Consider the following 17,324-nt stretch of genomic DNA (forward strand, 5'->3'; position numbering starts at 1 on the left):
CATAAGAGCATAGTTGGTGGTTTCCACCTGAATTGCTTTGCCTTTCTGAGCATATGTCAATCTTGCTGGTGGTCTGCTTTCCCTAGTAGACCGTCTGAGCTGCTGTGGCGCTGCTTGGGGTGTTGCTGGCAATTCTTGCTCTTCTTCATCAACCTGTTCTGTAGATGCCTGTGAAGTCAATGCTTCTATCTCCTGTGTAGGTGAGGTTTTCCATTCTGATTCCTCATCGAAGATTACATCTCTGGAGATAATGACTTTGCGGTTGATGGGATCATACAATTTGTATGCTTTGCTTTCTTCACTGTAGCCAACCATGATGCATTTGCGTGACTTCGCATCCAATTTCCTGCGATGATCATCATGTATGTGGGCATATGCTATGCAACCAAATATGCGGAGATGCCCAATGCGTGGCTTGTGTCCAGTGAATGCTTCATAAGGAGTCATACCTTGTATCGGTTCGGTAGGAAGCCGATTAAGCAAGTAGTTAGCTGTAGCTATTGCTTCTGCCCAATACTAATTCGGAAGATGCTTTTCACTAAGCATTGCTCTAGCACTGTCTGCTAAAGTCCCATTCTTCCTTTCAGCTATTGCATTTTGTTGAGGAGTATCTGCACATGTGAATTGTCTTCGAATGCCGTGATTTTTGCAAAAATTCATGAATGCTGAAGACATGTATTCACCTTCTCTTTCAGAAAGTAGACCCAACAATATCTGCTGTAGTCGTCGATGAAGGTCAAGTAATAAAGTGAACCATTGATGCTGCGGGTCTGGGCATAACCCCATACATCTGTATGAATCAAATCAAGAATACCTCGTGCACGAGAGGTACTTCTGACAAAGTTGGTTCGCTTTTGTTTGCCGAATATCTCTTGTGCCATTTTGCGGATATTGGCATCTGTTGCATTTGAGCTGACATGGCATGCTTATCTGGTACTGTAGCTAGCATCCTGTATAAGCATCCTTCCTTGACACCTTTTGCTACTAGCTGACCTCTTTTGGATTTGTCTCTGATAGTGCATTCATCACCGTCGAAGATGACTTTGTAGTTGTGTTCCGTCATTTGACCTACTGACAAAAGGTTCTTGCTGAGCTTCAGAACATAGAGCACATCTTTGACTAATCCTTTGGTACCAGTGAAATTGTTCATAGGGATAACACCTGTCCCTTGAACCGGATTCGATGTATTGTCTGCTGTGTAGATGACATTCTTTTGACCTTCTAATGGCTTCATTTCTGTGAACCATTCCTGATGATTTGTCATATGAGATGATGCACCGCTGTCGATGTACCAAGGATCCTGTTCCACTTGGTCGACTTGATAGCTGAAATCCTCTTTGGGATTGAAATCAGTGTCTAGGTGCATTGTATCAGTCTGATGCAATTCCTCACTTGCAAGAAACATATTGCCATGTTCATTTGCAAAATGACTGTGACTAGAATGTCCACCACGATGATTTCCTCTTCCTCGGGAATTCCCTCGATTATTGCTGGTGGATTGACCGCCTTGGTCATACTGCTTCTTGCGGCAATCTCTTTCATAGTGTCCAAACTTGTGACAATAGTTGCATTGAATGTTTGACACATTGGTGGATGCATTCCCTCGTCCTTGAAATCTTCCTCGATTGGAATGATTTCCTCTTTGCTGATTCTGATGTTGCTGAGGATGATGCTGATGCTGATTCTGACTTTGATTTTGTTGATGATGACCACTTTTCTGATATGATCTACCTCTGTTTCTACCTTTGCCTCTACTTCTGTCTGAAGCTGTGAATGCCTGATCATTAGAATGACCTTTACGTGCTTGAATGGCCTGAGTCCTGAGTTCTTCACCAAGTAGAACTGACTGAAGTTCTTCTAGTGTTGGAATTTGCCGTTGGATGGCAATACTCTGGACTAGATTCTCATATCCTTCTCCTAGTCCATTCAGGATTACTTGAACCATTTCTGCGGGATTCATAGTCTCTCCTGCTGCTGCAAGTTGATTGTTGTAGTCTTTGATGCGGAGTACATAAGCATGACCGGTTTCACTGCTATTGCGGAAACTCTGGTTGATCTGGTTTCTCAGGGTGAGAATCCTTGATGTGTTCTTGGACTCGTAGAGAGCTGCGAACATATCCCATGCTTCTTTTGATGTCTTAACTGTGTTGAGCTGTCCTAGCATGACATCTTGCACATTCTGCTTGATCAGGTGATAGGCATACTTGTCTTTCTTATCCCATTCTGCTTGAGCTTCGGGCAATGGCAGGATCTGCTACTGGTGTGGAAACTGTTTGTGTAGATGTAGATCCCGATGTAGATCCCGTTGCTGGTTCTGTGACAACAGATGGAGTAGAGCTACTGGTGGCTGGATCGGCCAATGGTCTAGGTATGGATCCATCGACATACTCCCATTTGTCCTGAAGCACAAGAATGGTCTCCATTCGGTATTTCCATGTACCGTAATTGGAGTTGTCTAACTTAGCAGATGCCTCCAGATTGAGGTTGCTAGTCGACATGGTGCAAACAATGTACTCAAAAGTGTCCTGAAAAACTCTGTATGAATCAACTGCAAATACACTGAAGATGCCAAGTGAAATCTCTGTACCGTCGGTGAAGATAGAATTGCAGTAAATAAGATCTGACCTGTGTTACAAGGCTTGTGGCAATGATGCCAGGAATAGCCAAGAGGCTTTACAAGGCTGAAAAATGATGTGCACGATGCCGTGAGATAGCCAAATAGGCTTTACAATGGTGGCATGTGTGTGTGAAATCAAGTGCTATCTGCCCACTGAATCAATCTGCAATGCCTCTGAACTCTGAAGTCTGCTCACTGAACTGATGAACGTAAGGTTTCAGGTAATGTAATGATGTGAAATCGGATGTGAGCGTATGGACTGTGACTCCGAGTAGGTACTAGTCGGGAATTTCGGGCATGGCTTAGATTGGCAACTTGGGGAATTCAAAGCGTCCCCTCTATGGCGATCTAGTCTACTCTGATCTAGATCTAAACCAACCGTCAATCGATGAAAGAGCAGCAAATAATTCCTTTTCCTTTGTTCTTTTTAAGTGCTAGGTCAGATGCGTCGATGTAGAGGCAAATGTGCGTGAAGGAAGTGGTTTTGACAGCGAGGCTCAAATGTGAGTGTAACTTGCGCCGAAATGTGCGTGTGATGTAACGAGCGCGTAGAGCACAAAAAATCGAGCGACTTTCCTTTTTGGAGCACCCTCAAATTCTTCCTGGATCAAGAGATATGACTTGATCTAGGTGGAGGGGAAAAAGGAGTGCAAATGGTGCTCAATGATGATGTGTCACTGTGAGTCACATGCAGTGATGATGTGGCACTGTGCTTAGCAAGAGGTGTGCCAGTGAAGCTCTGTGCTGAGGTGGCAGGAGTGTGCACATGCAGTATGTGCACAGTGTGCCTGGCAAGGGACTGTGCCTGCAGGGGTCAGTGCTGACTGGATTGCTGAGGTGGTAGTGCTGAGGTGGCACAGATGATGTCAGCAGGGTGACGTGGCTTGATGACGTGGCCTGATGACATGGCAGTGATGACATGGCAGTGCTGACGTGGCAGTGATGATGTGGCAGTGCTGACGTGGCAGATGACATGGCATAGGAGTTCATATCCTGCTTACAAACTGTGCTTGGCAAGGGTTACTATGCTGAGGTGGCCCTATGCCATGTGGCATGACTTTGACCAAAACTGAAACTCAACCAAGGTCTAACTGAACCAAACCCTATGTAACCTAACCAAACTCTTTGAAGTCAAGGTTAGTTAAACTCAACCATGGTCCAACTAAACTGAACCTAGCATTAACTTAATCAAGGTTGAACTTAACCACAGTTAAAGCCCTTATCTGCCACGTGTCCTCATCCTCTGCACACCTTGGGTCAAATGAACTTAACCAAGGTTAAGTCTTATCCTCCATGTGTCTTTTCTGAGACCTTGGAGAAGATGAGAAGTGGAGGCATCGCAGCTGCAGCGAAGATGGCATCGAAGCGACGGAATCGACAAGTAAGGCTAGGGACGTGACGATAAAGTTGCTAGCTCGTAGGAGTCTTTTTCTGCTGCAGGTCGCGATGGAAGCTTGGAGTCGTTGGCGACGGCGGCTGTCGTGAAGCTTCGTTGGAGTTTGCAGGGTCCGTGGAGGAGAGGCTGGGCCAGAGCGCTGCTCTCTGGTCTACAGGTTAAGGTCGTTCAGGAGTCATGGAGGAGCCGCGGAGGCTTGGAGACAGCTATTCGAGGCGTGAGGCTAGCGGCGGCCGATCGACGGAGAAGATGACGATGGAGGTGGCCCGTGATACAAGAGGCTGAGAGCCCATCTGCGTTGCTGTTTGGAGAGGTAGGAGTTGTCAGAAGCTTGGCGCAGCCTTCTCGTAGGTGGCTTCACGATGGCCTTGAGAGCTCTGCGCCTGCTGGCTATGGTGGCTCGGCGACGGTGATGAGAGCTCTTCTTCTGCCGCCTCTGCTGGCTTGGCGGTGACAATGAAAGCTCTGCTTCTGCTGGCTCTGCTGGCTTGGCGATGGCAATGAGAGCTCTGGTGGCTTGGCGATGGAGCTAAGAGCTCTTTGGAGCTCGATTTTCTGCCTTCATACGGTGCTCTCAGTCTCGATGCCTCAATCGACAAGCCTCTTGCTGCTTTGCATGGGTCGCTGGAGCTGAGTTGAAAGGCTTCTCTCCCTCTCTCTTTCACTCAAGCAAGAAACACTCAAAGGAGATGAACGGATGGAAATTCCTCTCACAGAATGGATGAAGATCTCTCACCGGAAGTGGACTCTCACGGAGAACACTCAAGAGAACTCTCAATCTCACAATCTCTCTCACACTCTCAAGAAACTCAATGTCTCAGCGGAAGACAAGGGAGCTCTGGTACCATGACAAAATATGAAGAGGGGAGAGGAGAAGAGTGGAGATGAGGAGAGAGGGCACAGCTAGAGAGCACACCACAAATGACTAACTGTACACTAGAATTAGTTGAAAAAATAGAATATATACAAACCCTTTTAGGGTTAGGGTTAGGGGATCTAACCCTTTCCTTTATAGCACTCTATAAGGTTAGTGCTATGCACATATGATCACGTGATGGTGCTATGCACACATGATCACATGATGTTGAGCGTGAACTCTCAACAAAACCTTCTCCCACACATAGTGATAATGCACCTCAATGTGCTTTGTTCTAGCATGATAGACTGGGTTATTTGCCAAGTCTATACTGCTCATGTCGTCACAATAAATGACAACTGGCCCATCTGTAGACTGATGCATATCATAAAGTAGCTTATGCAACCAAGCTACCTCACATGCAGCCATTGCTGCACCCCTGTACTCAACCTCTGTGCTTGACAAGGCAACTGTAGGCTATTTCTTGCTGTTCCAAGTGACTATAGCACTCCCAAAAGAGAACACATATCCACTGGTAGATCATCTATCAGAAATACTACTAGCCCAATCAGCATCAGTGTATCCATGCAATTGTATCTGAACCCCAGCCTCATAAAATAGTCCATACTTCAATGTGGACTTCACATACCTGAGTATGCATCTAGCTGCATCCAAATGCAGTTTCCTTCGAGCCTGCATAAATTGACTTACCAATCCAACAGCATAGCTCAAATTTGGCCTGGAAATAGTCATATAAATCAAACTTCCTGCTATGCGTCTGTACATAGTAGGGTCTTCCAGAAGCTCACCTGTATCTCTGTTCAGCTTCACATTCTGCTCCAAAGGAATTGAAATAGGCTTACAACCTATCATCCCATATTTGGACAGCATGTCCAATCCATACTGCCTCTGCAAGACACATATCCCACTTGGTGATCTAATCACCTCAATGCCCAAGAAATAACGCAGCTCTCCCAAATCCTTCATCTCAAACTTTTGCTTCAATAGCATTTTCACATGACGGATATCTTCATCACTATCACCTGTGATGATCAAATCATCAACATAAATGACAAGCAGCAGAATACGTTTCTCTCTTTTTCTCACATAAAGTGAGAAATCTGCCTTGGAAATCTGAAAGCCAATAGTGATGAGATACTGTCCTATCTTGTCAGACCATGCTCTAGGTGCTTGCTTCAAGCCATACAAGGCTTTCTTCAACCTGCAAACAAACTCAGGATGAATAGCATGAACATAACCTGGTGGCTTCTCCATAAAGACCTCTTCTTGCAAATCACCATGCAAGAAGGCATTCTTTACATCCATCTGATGGAAAGACCATCCCTTTGATGCAGCCATAGCAATGATTGCTCTTATGGTTTCCATCCTTGCAATCGGACTAAATGTTTCTTCATAATCAATGCCATATGTCTGTGCATACCCCTTGACAACTAATCTTGCCTTGTATCTGTTCACAGAACCATCTGCATTGTGCTTCACCTTATAAACCCACTTATAGCTGATTGCATTCTTGTCTTTAGGCAAAGGCACCAATTCCCATGTAGCATTTGATTCCAAGGCATCCATTTCATCATCCATAGCTTTCTCCCATTTTTCTTTTCCCATGGCTTGCTCAAAAGAAGTGGGTTCTAGTTCCTATATCACTTTGACCATATAGGCATAGTGAATGGCTATAAATCCATCATATTTGAGCCTATCCATAAGATACCTAGCTCTGGTAGACCTGCGCAAAATAGGCTCACTTCCAGGTGCTCTCAAAACATCCCTGGTCTTCCTTACTCCAGGTGTAACAACAGAAGGAATACCCAACTCATCATCAATGCTCTATTTTGAGCCACTGGATTCACCATCCATATAAGAATGACCTGCATTCACATCAAACATGGGCTGATCTACCTTCTCTTTTCCTTTTCGTGATACGTGCATACCACTATTTGCATTGCTTTGAGGAGATTCTCCTAATCTCAATCTGCCTATCCATGGCAAAGTATGTGAACCACTGCTAGAGGACACTGCAAGTCCACTAATATTTTGTGATTGCTGCTGTGAATTCTGTGCAGCATTACCATTTTATGCATCTACATCATCAATCACATTTACTGGTTTATACCACAGCTGCTCATCTCATAAACAACAATATCTCTGCTCACTGTAAACTTACGAGTAGAAGGGTTATAGCATCTATACCCTTTCTGCTGCAGAGAATAATCAATAAAGATGCACTTCTTAGCTTTTGGATCCAACTTGGACCTCAACTCATCTGGCACATGAACATAGGCAATGCAACCAAAAATTTTCAAATGAGAAATATCTGGTTTCGTACCAGTATACATCTCCTCTGGCATCATGCCATGTATTGCTGCAGTGGGAGTCCTGTTCATTATGTAAACTGCTGTTGCAACTGCTTCAGCCCAATAATAATCTGGTAGATCTTTTTCATTTAGCATGGCCCGAGATACCTCTCCAATATGCCTGTTTTTCCTTTCTGCAAGTCCATTTTGCTGTGGGGTATGACTACATGAATATTGTTGCTTTATGCCATGCTCCTACAAGAACCTTGCAAACTCATTTGAGAGGTACTCTCCCCCTCCATCTGACCTTAGGCATTTTATTTGCAGGCCTGTTTCTTTTTCAACCATAGCTCTAAAAGCTTTGAAATGCCCAAACACTTTACTTTTCTTTTTCATAAAATACACCCAAACTTTTTTGCTGTAGTCATCAATAAAAGTGACAAAATAATGATAGCCTCCAATAGATGTAGCTTTAGTAGTCCATACATCAGAGTGGATTAATTCCAATGGCTTCTTACTCTCTTAAACATGTCTAGGAAATGGTTTCCTTGCCTGTTTTCCAAATTGATAGGCTTCACATACCTTATGCATTTTTGCAACCTTGAATTTAGGCAATCCTGCAATAATATTTTGGTCCTGCATTGATTTAAGTCGCTGTACATTAACATGACCAATGCGTTTATGCCAGATATCAATATCTACAACTACACTAGTCCCATGTGCAAACATTGCTGCAATCAATTCAAGCATGTCCGCATCCAACATAAACATCCTACCTTTTTTATTTCCTTTTGCTATCAAGCGACCGTTATTTTTCATATCCTCAACAAAGCGTCCATGAGGATTAAATCTGACCTGCAAGCCCTGCTCAACCATTTGACCAGTAGAAACTAGGTTCTTGGTGATATTCGGGACATGAAATACATTAGAGAGGTATTTCTTTTTTCCATCTTGCATAGACAAAGGAATTTTACCAATCTGCACAATTGGATGTGCAGTATCATCACCAGTCTCCACAAATCTCAGTCTTTTCATTTTCCTTGCATCCTGCATCCATTCTGCATGACCTGTCATGTGGTTTGATGCACCTGAGTCAACATACCACACATCATTGCTTTCTTCTGCACTTGTCACAGAATTGGTCATGTGCTACACCATAAACAAATGCTCATTTCTGTCATCACCCTGTCTACTAGAGGATGCATAATTGCCTTGCTGCAATTTTCCATTCATAATGTCATTCTACTTTTTGTAGCAGTCTTTGGCGATATGACCCATTTTACCACAATAGTAGCATTCAACATTGCTGTTTGCATTTTGGCCTCTCTGCCATCTACCACGACCTCTTTGGCTCCCCCTGCCTCTAGAGTTACCACATCCTCCTCCATAGGATTGGTTTTCTTGAGTTTGCTGCATATTCTGATTTCTACCACGGCCTCTAGATCGGCCTGCTCTACCTCTGCCTCTACCTCTTCTAGCATTTGAGTAGAAGACAGATTCTTTTGAAGTTCCTCCTAAAGAAGATGCACCACCATTTCCCTGCTTTTCAGAAATTCTAAGAGCAAACAGCTCAAAGTCAAGAAATTTTTCATGGACGGCAATGGATGTCCGGAACTGTGCACTAGTCAAGGTCACAGAAACTAATAAATCATCATCTTCCACTGGCGACCCAATGGAAGCAAGTGCATCTGCAATTTTATTCACCTTCATGTGGTAGTCATTGATGCTCATATTTTCTCTCTGCACATTGTGCAAATGAGCTGCATTTTCCTAGCTTGCATATTTGTGCTGTACATTTTTGCCAAAGTATCCCATGCCTCATTTGGCGTACTTGTTAGAGTTAGCTCAAATGTCCACCTCTCATGTAACCCACCAATATTCTGTGTACCCAATGTTGTAAGGCCCCCATATGAGGAGAAGCCATGATGGGTATCGGATATTGGGAGGGATCCCCAGTTTAGACACTGGAAGGGGTCTTAGAGTAGACCAGATGGTTATGAGACGGCTTAGGAGCCAAGAGTAGATACCCGTTTGCAAAAAGGGGGGGTTCGGGGGGGCGATAGCCCCCCCGATAGTAGGGGTCCGGGGGGCACAGGCCCCCGGTGGGGGTCTGGGGGCAAAGCCCGACGGTATGACCTATGCGCGATCCTTCATCTGCCCGCCGGCATGTTTTCTGAAGGGTCGGCTGGTCTTCCAGGCCGACTGTCTATTAGGCCGACTGCCTATTACAAGGCCGACCGTCAACCGACTTACACTATATAATAGTGGCCACCCCCTATCATCAGATCACCAGTTCTTCACGCTCATAGTCCTCCGTCCAGCATCTGTCTAGATCACCATCGAAGCTCTGTCTGTAGAGCGCACGGGTGGACAGCCAACCATCAGTTGTATCAGCAGTTTGGTATATCAGAATTTTTGTATTCTCTCCAGCTTTCCATCGTGTACTTGCGTTTTGTTGTTATCTTCCGCTGCGTACTATTTTCTTACATGGTATCAGAGCTCAGGCTATCTGAGTAACGACTTTATTGCAAGTTCAATGAGCTTTGTTAGCAAAGGCTACTAGGAGTGATGGCTGCACCAACCCCGTTGCGAATTCGTCCACCTGCCTTCAATGAAGGCAAGTCGATGGGACGAATTATACTTTGTGGAAATTCAAGATCAGCGTGATCTTGGATTCATACGAGCTTTTGGATACTGTTCTGGGATTGGATCCAGATCCAGAACCGGTTGGATCACCGAATCCAAACAACCCCAACGTCATAACCCCACCGAATGCAGATCTTCTTCGGGCATGGAAACGAAGGAACGCAGATGCACTCTGCGCTCTTGTTACCAGTTCAAGTGATTCTGTTTTGACTCTGATTCAGCATACAGACAAGGCAAGTGAGGCTTGGAACATACTGAAAGGTCAGTATGAAATGCGGAATCAGACCAAAATTCAAAATCTGGAGAATATGCTTGCTGCAGAGAGGTGCTCTGATGGAGAATCAGCTGAGACATTCATCACACGGATCAAGAATCTATGTGATCAGATGGCGGCAGTTGGGATTACAAAGACCAGCGAAGAGTTGGCCAGAAGGTGCATTCGGATCCTTCCGCAAAAGTACAATGCGTTGGTCACGACACTCAACACGCAGGTAAGAAATCCACCCCTCACTTTTGAAGAGTTTAGCGCGATGCTCCTAGAGGAGGAGATGCGAATGAAGACCCGCGATGGCGGAAGTGATGCAGCATTCTCAGCCACATCCAAAGGGAAGGGTGGAGAGAAGAAGAATGGTAAGAAGAAGAAGTTTTCAGGTAAGTGCCACTACTGCAACAAAAGCGGTCACATGATCAAGGATTCCAGAAAGAAGCAGCAGGACGAAAAGAACAGCACTACACAGTCTTCTTCGAAAGGCAAGGAATCTGCCAACACAGTTGAAACTGAGTTGGAGCTATGGGTTGCAATTGAAGAAATATGCTCCTCAACAGAAGTTTCAACAACGAATGATTCGTGGCTCCTTGATAGTGGAGCGTCCTGTCACATGACCAGAAAGAAGGACTGGTATAGCTCTTTCAAGCCTCTACAAGAGCCCATGAACGTGACGGTCGGTAATAATGCAAAATGCCCTGTGGAAGGTACAGGTACTATCGCTCTTTCCATTCAAGAAGGTGAAACTAAAGAGCTTTCTGATGTATTACTAGTTCCTCAGCTAAAGAAGAACTTGCTTTCGGTTGCTGCGATAACTGATCGCAACTTGGAGGTGTGTTTCAAGAGGACCGGAGCAGAAATCCTTAATGCAGTGGGCAAGGTGGTCAGCAAGGCAGTAAGGAAGAACAATCTCTACGAGCTGATGGCACTAACAGTCTCTTCAGGAGTGGGCATTAGTAAGGTATGGCATGAAAGATTTGGTCATCTTAGTTATCCTATTCTTTTGGAAATGCAGAAAACAGGGATGGTTGCACACTTGCCTGCACTCTTAAAGGTGCAGGAACCTTGTGAAGCTGGTGCTGCGGCTGGTACCGCAACTACCGCCGCCACCGCTGGTGTCGGGGCTATTCGTGCGTTATAGCGGCAGATCTCCGTGGTATGCGTCGCTGTTTGGCAAATCGCACACCACCGCTCATTCAAACCGCATTCCTCTGCTAAGTGTCCTGCATTCCGGCACCGATTACACCAAGTATCCTTGCGAACTTTTGAAGAGGACCCTATTCCACTATCCCGGCTTGTGGCTCCGGCAGCAGATCCTTCCGGAAATGACTTCCCTGCCATTTTTCCAGCCTTCCGCCTCATGGAACGTTTGTCCTCCTCCTCATCCGACTGATCCGACTCCTCCTCATTATCGGTATCGGAGTCTCCCTCAGCCTCCTCATACTTCACTTTTCCTTTCCTTCCCTTGGAAGTAAACAGAACTTGTTCCGCCCTCACCGCTGCTTGGACGACTTCTTCCAATGAAAGAGCTTCCAGATCCAACGATGCCAGGGACCTTTTCAATCCTTTATTCAGCCCCTCCATGAAGTAAGCATTTTGGATGGGGACTGCCGGGGTAGTTGCTGCATCGAGGCGGCGGATCAACGACCGAAACCTGGCCGCATACGCCTCCACTTCTTGGTTCTTCTGTTCCAGTTTCCCCAGTTTGGCCAGGACATGAACACGGGTCTTGTCCTCCCGAAACCGGAGCAAAAAAGCATCCCGCAGTAGATCAAACGTGGCGAAATGGGTAGCTCCATATTGCGCGATCCATACTGCCGCCGCCTGCTTCTGCAGTGTCGGGATGAAAGTCGCCATCTTCATAAGATCTGTCGCCTGCACTGGTGGAGCCGTATTCACCATCCATGCCATCTCAAATGACAGTATATGTGCATCCGCATCCTCCTTATCCCGTCCCGAAAACTTGGGGTACTTCACCGTCATCCTGGGTACCAGTGGTGGAATAGCCGCGCTACTTACCGCCGGAACTCCACCCCCGCCTCCGCCTCCACCGCCTCCACCTCCCCTACCGGGATCTGGTGACGGACCTGGGGCTCCGCTTCCTGCAGGCACACCACCCCTCCGTCTCCTGGGACTCGGTGGTGGGGAATTCCGCAACGGTGACGCTTCGTCTTCCGGAGGAGTACTTGTTAAATCGAACGGGCTACTGCGTCCGGAGGATTCGCCTTCCTCCTGAACACCGGAAACGACTGGACCTTCCTCTCCTGGGATCAGCGGAGGTGTGTCAGAGCGGCTACTACTCTCACTATCCGTGAAGAAGCCGAAGAGAAGATCACGTTGAGCCACATATCTGTCATGCCGTTCCTCGCGGGTTGTACGTGCCGATACTGGAGTTGCAGGCTACCGAGGCCGTTCCGGAGAGCGCGATGTTCCCCCTGGCTCACTCCCAGCGTCATTCATGCGCTAGTCCACGCACCGAGGAATCAGAGTATTACAGATGGGGAGCATCCAACCTCTCCGGGGTATCCACCGCGACAAACATGGAAATCTTCCGTCGTCGCCAAAGTGTTAGCCCTCTCTACTCTGAAGACTAACTCGAAACGCACTACTGCGACAGATTTACATGCGTAATCGTACTTCAGAACTGCGTATGAAAATTCATAGAGTAGAACAGTGATCGACAGAATCATTCATGATAAAACAATAAGGTAGATGCAATAGAATCTCTGTATTACATTTCTCCGAGCAGTACAACACTGTACTCTCTGATACATAGCACTGATCCTTGCTCCGATCCTCATCAATGAGCCCCCTGAATGATCGCTCTCTTCTCTTTTATCTAACCGGCACACATAACTCCTTCACGGTTGCCGTGACGGTTGCCGTGCCTCGTCAGTTCTCCGCCTGGTCCTAGAACTTCCGTCTTTTCATATCTCACTATAAACTAGATACAACGTATTAATGATAATAATCTAAGGACTCCCCCCCTAGTTCCTCTTTGCTGTTGCTGCTTTTGCCCTTAACATTCGACACATACTTGCACGAGAATGGCATTAAGCACCAACTCATGACTGCACATACTCCGCAACAAAATGGTGTTGTAGAGCGTCACAATCGTACTGTCATGGAGATGGCACGATGCATGGCACTAGGTAAAGGACTACCTAAGTCTTTTTGGGCTGAGGCAGTCAATACAGCAGTCTACATCCTCAATCGAAGCTTCACAAAGGCCTTGACGGGCAAAACACCTTTGGAGGCTTACTCAGGTAAAAAGCCTTCCGCTTCTCATTTCAGAACATTTGGATGTGAGTGCTTTGTTCATGTTCCAGATAGCACCAGAAAGAAATTAGATCCAAAGAGCAGAAAGTGTATCTTCATGGGCTATAGCCAGGAGTCAAAGGCGTACCGGCTATATGATCTAGAGGCAAAGAAGATCGTGGTCAGTCGTGATGTGGTGTTTTGGGAACAGCCACATACAGTGGAGGAGGAGGTATGCCCTTCCACTTTATCATCAGCCGTAAAAGTAACTCACCTTGTGCCCGTATCTAAAGCAGAGTTGTAGAATGAGGAGGAGTACTTCGAGGAACAGACTCCACCAACACCACAACATGCCTTGGCTCCACAAGGTAAGCCACTTCCAAAGTGGGCAAGGCAGCTCTTTGATGAGAAGAATCCAGTTCTAGACTTGGCGGAGTCATCTGCAGATGGACTTCAACGATCAAAGAGGATAGAGGAGCAAAAAAGGGCTTCTGAACACATAGTCAATATGGCCTTGATGGCTGAGATTATGAAAGTTCAAGAGCCTACGAATTTGGATGAGGCAATGGCCGATCCAAATTGGAAAGCTGCCATGCAAGAGGAGTATGACAGCATCATGAAGAATCAGACTTGGGACTTGGTTGATCGTCCAGTAAAAAGGAAGATCATTGGTACCAAATGGGTATGGAAGGCCAAGTACAAATCTGATGGATCTTTGGAAAAGTACAAGGCTAGGCTTGTTGCACAAGGATACTCTCAAGTTGAAGGCTTTGATTTTGAGGATTCCTTTGCTCCTACAGCAAGGATGACAACTATTCGGGTGGTACTTGCCTTGGCTGCTCATAAGCAGTGGCCGGTGTTTCAAATGGACGTGAAATCTGCGTTCTTGAATGGACATCTCAAGGAGGAGGTATATGTGTTCCAGCCACCAGGATTTGAGGTGCCCAATTCAGAGAACAAGGTTTGCAAACTAAAGAAGGCATTGTATGGGCTGAAACAGGCCCCAAGGGCATGGTACCAACGGATTGATAGCTTTCTCATATCTATTGGTTTCTCAAAAAGTGCTTTTGATGCTAACCTGTATGTTTGTAAGCAGGATGGCAAGTATGTGGTAATAGTCCTTTACGTGGATGACTTGATCATCACAGGAGATCATGAGAAGATGCTGCAACAGTTGAGGGAGTCATTGAGTTCCGAGTTTGAGATGACAGATTTGGGGCTCATGCACTTTTGCCTCGGCATTGAGGTTTGGCAAAAACCTGGCAGGATTTTCATCTCTCAGCAGAGATATGCTCGCGAGATCTTGAAGGCATTCGATATGACCGAGTGTAAGGACGTGGTCTCTCCCATGGAGGTGAATGGTAAGCTCTCAGTGGAGGATGCATCACCACTTGTCGACATCAAGGAGTATAGGAAACTTGTGGGGAGTCTCATTTTTCTGTGCAACACTAGACCTGATATCAGCTTTGCAGTTGGTGTACTTAGTAGGTTCTCAAATCAACCTCGAGAGAACCATTGGAAAGCAGGGATGCGTGTGCTAAAGTACGTGAAAGGTACACTAGAGTATGGCATTACCTACAGAGCAGGGAAGACCTTGGCGGGTTACTGTGACTCAGATTGGGCGGGAGATTGTGATTCTAGAAAGTCAGTTTTTGGATATTGTTTCTCACTTGGTTCAGGAGTGTTCTCTTGGATTAGCAAGAAGCAACCAACAGTGGCACTATCTTCGACGGAAGCTGAGTACAAGGCAACATGCATTGCTGCTTGTGAAGCAGTTTGGCTAAGGAGGATCCTGCAAGACATAGGAGTTCCAATCGAAGATGCGACGGTTCTAAAATGCGACAATCAGAGTTGCATGGCCATCGCAAAGAATCCTATGTTCCATGCTCGTACAAAGCACATAGAGATCCAGTATCACTACGTACAAGAGCTCATCGAGGATGGAGTCATAGAGCTGGAGTATTGTCCCACAGAGGACAATTGTGCAGACATCTTCACAAAGGCTCTTGGGAGTGATTTATTGTTGCGGCATCTACATCGACTCGGCATTGGGCCGAACACGTAGTTCATCTTCGGGTGAACATTGAGGGGGGGTGTTAGAGTTAGCTCAAATGTCCACCTCTCATGTAACCACCAATATTCTGTGTACCCAATGTTGTAAGGCCCCCATATGAGGAGAAGCCATGATGGGTATCGGATATTGGGAGGGATCCCCAGTTTAGACACTGGAAGGGGTCTTAGAGTAGACCAGATGGTTATGAGACGGCTTAGGAGCCAAGGGTAGATACCCGTCTGCAAAAAGGGGGGGTTCGGGGGGGCGATAGCCCCCCTGATAGTAGGGGTCCGGGGGGCGCAGGCCCTCAGTGGGGGTCTGGGGGCAAAGCCCGAAGGTATGACCTATGCGCGATCCTTCATCTGCCCGCTGGCATGTATTCATAAGGGTCGGCTGGTCTTCCAGGCCGACTGTCTATTAGGCCGACTGCCTATTACAAGGCCGACCGTCAATCGACTTACACTATATAATAGTGGCCACCCCCTATCATCAGATCACCAGTTCTTCACGCTCATAGTCCTCCGTCCAGCATCTGTCTAGATCACCATCGAAGCTCTGTCTGTAGAGCGCACGGGTGGACAGCCAACCATCAGTTGTATCAGCAGTTTGGTATATCAAAATTTTTGTATTCTCTCCAGCTTTCCATCGTGTACTTGCATTTTGTTGTTATCTTCCGCTGTGCGTACTATTTTCTTACAGTACTTGCATCCTGAATATGCACAATCATAGAATCCGAAATACTAATAGATAGCCAGTACATAACTTTTCTGGCTCTTTCATCCCATCCTTTAAATGCCTGCATTTCCTGTTGATTGGGAACATTAGGAAGAACTGGTTCTTCTTCATTTCCTATAATGAACTCCCAATAGCTTTTCCCATAAGGAAATTCGTCATTCTAAACTTCCATGCTTGGAAGTTGTTCTTGTCAAGCTTTTCAGTGACAATCTATGAAAGAGAATCAGATGCCATTACAGAACAGAGCAAAATATTCTGTCACTACAAAAAACATAGCTTTTGCCTCACAAGGGCAAATCTGCAAAACTGACGAAAGTGGTATTCAACCACACAGTCACTTCCTAGTGATGATTTTGCATCAACAGGCAGTAAGGATGATTCTGTAACTCCCAATATCTCTGTGCATAGGCATATGATGCAATTTCTGTGACAACTTTTCACTGACCTGTGGAGTAGTGGTCGTACAGCAAAAATAGGGCCTTTTTCTCAGTGCTTGCGAAGAACTTTTGCCATGATACCAGGCTCTGATACCATGTGAAGATAGTGGGAGAGAAGGAAGGAGTCTCACTTGTGGCTTTCTCACATACACAATGGGGGAATACACACAAAGGTGGAGGCTAAAAACAGTTTTCCTCTTCTTAGTTGTGAAATCCAAAAGAACTCTAGTACAAAGAAATAGAAGAACCCTATATGTGGGTCTCAAACCAAATTCAGCTAACTAAGGTGGCATACTAACTGAGCCATGAACTAGATAGCTGTCATCCAGCTATTATTCATGGGCGGTGTACCAACCGCATCTGCAGCTAACAAGTCGGTGACATAAATGCACAATAGTCAACCTGGCATATCACGAGTGGAGCTTGATATCTCAACATCTATTGGATTATGATGCTTGTTTCAATTGCCGAAGTAGGGAAAAAGGTGGTATTGCTACTCTAGTTTGTGCTGAAAAAAGGTTGGTACTTAGCTCACGTGGTATTTGTTAAAGGCTTCGAGTTTTAGATCACCAATGTATATGCCCCTAATAGTCCTATTGATAGAGTGAAATGCTGGCAAGCCCTCAAGACCAAGGTAGATGGGAAATTTTCGATTCTGGTAGCCGACTGGAACTTTACATAGGATGATCTTGATAGAACCCATCGATCTTCACCACTATCTTGTGTAGAGATAGATGTTGGATGATTGT

The sequence above is a fragment of the Dipteris shenzhenensis genome, chromosome 18 (assembly GCF_047967505.1).
Source record: "Dipteris shenzhenensis isolate YYH24624 ecotype China chromosome 18, Dip_SZ_1.0, whole genome shotgun sequence".
NCBI classification, from domain to species: Eukaryota; Viridiplantae; Streptophyta; class Polypodiopsida; order Gleicheniales; family Dipteridaceae; genus Dipteris; species Dipteris shenzhenensis.